Source organism: Chrysochloris asiatica, unplaced genomic scaffold (genome assembly GCF_000296735.1).
Source record: "Chrysochloris asiatica unplaced genomic scaffold, ChrAsi1.0 scaffold00002, whole genome shotgun sequence".
NCBI classification, from domain to species: Eukaryota; Metazoa; Chordata; class Mammalia; order Afrosoricida; family Chrysochloridae; genus Chrysochloris; species Chrysochloris asiatica.
The window spans coordinates 16,647,152-16,651,093 of NW_006408520.1; positions in this window are offsets into that span (position 1 = coordinate 16,647,152).

Consider the following 3,942-nt stretch of genomic DNA (forward strand, 5'->3'; position numbering starts at 1 on the left):
TTGAGGAGGTAGCTCTTCCTCAGTCACATTTTGAGTGTCTTCCAACCTGAGGGACTCATTTTCTGGCACTATATCTGACAGTGTTTCTCTGCTAGTCATAAGATTTTCAGTGACTAAATATTTGGAAGTAGTTCGTCACTCCTTCTTTCTAGTCTGTCTTCGTCTGGAAGCTCATCTGAAACCTGTCCACTATGGGTGACCCTGCTGGTATTTAAAATACTGGTGGCATAGCTTTCAGAATCATAGTAACTCACAAGCCACCACAATACTCCACTAGACCTCCCTAAATGGTAATCATGTTATAGTCAGCCCTCCATATCCATGGATTCAACCAACCAAAGTCTGGAAAATGTTTGGGGTAGGGGTTATGGGGAAAGAGTAGTTAAATGGTCAAATCAATCTCTCAAAGGGAACATAAAGTGTTGTTTACATTGTATTTGGTATAAGTAGTCTAAAGGTGATTAAAGTATACCCGTGGGTGTGTGCAGGATCTAAGCAAATACTATGCCATTTTACCACTGATCTGCCAGTTTGCCATATTGTGGTGGTTTATGTGTTGCTATGATGCTGGAGTCCTTATATGGTGCTATAGGGTAAGCACAAGACAGCAAGGTCAATTTGAACTGCAAGGTCAGCAGTTCAAACCTACCAGCCACTCCTTGGGAACCCTATACAGGGTCACTATGTGTAGGAACTGATTCAACAGCACTTACCAACAAACAACATGATGCCAGAAGCTATACCACCAGCAGGGTGAACTGTGGTGGGCAGGTTTCAACAGAGTTTCCATTCTAAGACCAGGAAGAAGAAGCAGACCACTTCTGAAAGGCTAACCACTGAGCTTAAAAGCATCTGAATGGCAGCAGAACATCATCTAATGTAGTGCTAGAAGATGAGCCCCTCAGGTTGTAAGAAATTCAAAATAATGCCTGGGAAAGAGCTGTCTCCCCAAAGTAGAGTTTACCTTAATGATATAGATGGAGCAAAGTTTTTGGGAACTTCATTTGCTAATGAGGAACAACTCAAAATGATACCAGCTACAAACTTCCATTAATAATCAGAACATGGAACATATGAAGTATGAATCTAGGAAAATTGGAAGTCATCAAAAATGAAATGGAACACAGAAAGATTGATATTGTAGGCATTAGTGAGCTAAAATGGATTGGTATTGGTCATTTTGATTCAAGCAAACATATGGTTTACAATGTTGGGAATGGCAAATTGAAGAGCAATGGCATCACATTTATTGTATCTCAAGATCTCTGAAGTACAGTGCTGTTTGTGATAGTTAATGTCTATATGCCTACCAGGAAGATCACTATTATTCAAATTATGTACCAATCACTAAAACTAACCATGACTAAATTGAAGAAATCTACTAACTTTTCAAGGAGTTTTGATAGCATAGTGGTTATGAGTTTGGCTACTAACCTCAATGTCAGCAATTTGAAACTATCAGCTGTTCTGCAGAAGAAAGATGAGACTTTCTGCTCCAGTAAAGATTTACAGCCTGGGAAACACTATACAGGGTCTCTATGAGTCAGAACCAACTCCATGGCACATAACCAACCAACTTTTCAGTCTAAAATTGATCAAATGTGCAATTAAGATGCATTGGCCATTACTGTTAGTTGAAATTTAAAAGTTGGAAACAAATAGAAAGGATCTGTAGTTGGACAATATGACCTTGGTGATTGATAAAAACGAGGCTGGAGATTGCATGATAGAATTTTGCAAGACCAACAGCTTTTTCATCACAAATACCTTTCTTCAACAACATAAGTGCCAACTAGATACATGGACCTCACCAGAGGACAAATACACAGGAATCAAATGAACTATATCTGTGGAGAGATAGATACTTGAAGAAGCTCAATATCATCAGCCCAAACAAGACCAGGGACTGACTGTGGAATAGTCCATCAATTGTTTACATGGGAGTTCAGGCTGAAGTTGAAGAAAACTAAAATAAGTCCATGAGAACCAAAATATGACCTTGAGTATACCCCACCTGAACTTAGAGATTATCTCAAAAACCAAAAGAGTTATAGGATGACATCAAGAATATCATACATGATGAACAAACAAGATGGTGGATTGGGTAGAAGTGTAGTGAGGAGGTCTGTCAGCAACAACACAGAATACTGGACCAAGCAGGCTCAGGGGATGGTCCCAGAACTCTGAACTACATATAAAGGAATATTTAAAAGATTGAAAGGCTTATAGGTAGGGGAATTTGTAGCAGAAGCAATAAATCAAGTGCTTTCTAATTCAAGACACTCAGCTGCTCCCAGAGCAGCCATCTTGGATGAGACCAAGTGGAGGAAGGATCAGAGCAGCCACAGATGCCTGACTGAACCACAGACATAAAGGTGTGGGCATTCTTTTTTTTTTTTTGTATCTGTTCATTGGTCTCTCATTGTCTGTGTACCTCCATTCTGGTTATTAGAGGGGGTGTCTGAGTAAGTGTACACCCCATCCCCACCCCTGGAGGGTTCTATTATGTATGTGCACAGATCTCCTCAAAATTTAAAGTGACAGTTTCCACTTAAAACCAAACGGCAGTGCAAAATGGCTACAGCTGGCCCGGAAATGTTTATCACTAGGAAAAAGGCCTGAACATGGATTGTGGAGCAGAACAGGCAGACTAAAAAGGAAATAGGCCAAAACTTAAACCCTGAGTTACGGCACAATGACCAACAGTGACATCTTGAAATTTCTCAGGAAGAAGAGTGAAAAGGGAAGCCCGTCTCCTGATCACATCTACCTGGAGGCAATCAGAAAGCATAAAAAGTACCAAAATACACACCCATCTAAGTATTGAGGCCACAGATAACTCCTGAATATGCCCCAAACACAGAAACAGATGACCATATCTGCACATGTCCAGAAACGAGATAAAGTGACTGAGGCAAATAAGCTGGAAGTAGACCTACACTCCATACTAGAAGATGGGCAGGCTTTGGAAATGCCTGAGAAGGAATCCAGAAAAATGATTATATAAAATGTATCAAAACACTATAAAATGGAGTTGAGAAAAATAAGGAATCAGGAAAGTGCTACAGGAACAATCAAATAAGATAGCTGCAGCATTGAAAACAATTCAAAACCTACAGAAAGAGGTCCAAATGATTAATAATAGAATATCAGAAATGGACAATACACTGAAAGGGCAAAGGAGTAGAGATAGAAGCCAGAACTAGTGAGCTAAAAGATAAATATCTCAACACTACTAAGATGAAAGAGCAAGCACAAAAATGGATTTAAAAATCTGAAGAAGGACTAAGATTCATGTTGGACAATAAGAAGAGGAATCACTAAAGAATTATCCGCATTCTGGAACAGGAAGAAACATACAAGTCCACAGAGGAGATAGTTGAAGAGCTTCTGGAAGAAAATTTCCCTAACATCCTGAAAATCAAAAAGATAAGCATTCAGGAAGCTCAATGAACCCCAGGAAGGACAGACCCTAAAAGATAATCACCAAGACATAAAATAATTAAGCTCTCCAAAATCAAAGATAAGGACAGAATCCTGAAAGCAGCTAGGGAAAAGAGAAGTATAACATACAAAAGCAAGCAAATCAGATTAAGCTCGGATCTCTCAACAGAAACAATGCAGGCAAAAAGGCAATGGGAATATATATATATATAACCTTGAAATTAAAAAACTGCCAACCAAGAATCCTCTACCCAGCAAAGCTATCAATCAAATACGATGGTGTAATCAAAACATTTCAGGATAAACAGAAGCTAAGGGATTTTGCCAAAGCCAACCCTGTGATGAAAAAAATCCTAAAGGAAGTTCTGTGGACTGAGAACCAACAAGAGCAGGCAACAACCAGAGATTGATATATGTGGCAGCATTACCCTGAACTCAATCGACAAATGGAAGAGTCACTAACAGAATAATATTATAATTACAGCTGGGAGTGAAGCA